Raw genomic sequence first — 1,041 nt, 5'->3', positions numbered from 1 at the left:
TTAATACCTATTAGACCACTCAAGCTCATATAGTTTCCCTATTTTTTTCTGCATACTCTTAATGAAAGTCATTTTTCAGACATTACAAGCGCCATGATTTGCAGTTAACCCATGCAAACAAGAGAAATAGTGGGCAAACTGTTGTGACATTCATTGTATATAATGAAATCTTAATATGGTGCATATTTAAGTGAAAGGTTAGCAACATAAAGGGCAAATGGATTGCCTGGCAATGAATTTTAAGCAGCTATTGATTTTACACTACAAGCTACCTCTTCCCTGAATGATAATTTTGAAATGGCACACTGCTTATCTTAAAACTGATCTAACAGGACACAAGGAATACACAAAATATTAAGGCAAATGCAGACAGATAAGCAACAATCTTTAAGATGTGCAATACATAATAAGTGCTGATGTGCTCACCAGAATGAAACTAACTGAAATCCAACTAATGGGAAATACATTTGTCTCAAAAAGTTTGCGCAAACAAAATAATAAAGCCGTGACATATATGTATAGTATACTTTATATCATTTATCTTACAACCAGTTTGATATTTAGAAATCTCGGGTAGTTGGGAAATGGATTACAAAGAATTTTATAGTGATGTACGCAGTATCCAAATGTCCCAGGAAATCAATAATGGCCTGCCATCTTTTAAATAAAATAACGTCTGATTTAAAATAATCTGTACATGATTTAGTGCCCTGCATAAACTGATTGATTTGTTAGGAAAGGCAGGAAGTCAGGTTTTCCACCTCATGATGTACCTTAGTGGTTGGAAATAAATGTGCAGTTAAGTGTATATGAGCTGCAGCAAGACACTTGCACATGGACTTGACCCTGCACATTTCTGCAGTGCTGTTATTTTCCTCCTCTCTCTTATCTTTCTTTCCTGCACTTCCTGGAGTTTATGGCTTTGTGTTCTTACCGGGTTAACTTCAATAGTTCAGTTCTAAAATATTATAATATTGTTTAATATTTTAAATCTTTCATTTCTGAGGTTTTACCTTTAAGTGCATGAACTTTTTAACCCCT

The sequence above is a fragment of the Pundamilia nyererei genome, unplaced genomic scaffold (assembly GCF_000239375.1).
Source record: "Pundamilia nyererei isolate P.nyererei 1_Seehausen unplaced genomic scaffold, PunNye1.0 scaffold00055, whole genome shotgun sequence".
NCBI classification, from domain to species: Eukaryota; Metazoa; Chordata; class Actinopteri; order Cichliformes; family Cichlidae; genus Pundamilia; species Pundamilia nyererei.
The sequence above is the reverse complement of the archived record's forward strand: the minus strand, read 5'-3'. Positions refer to the sequence as shown.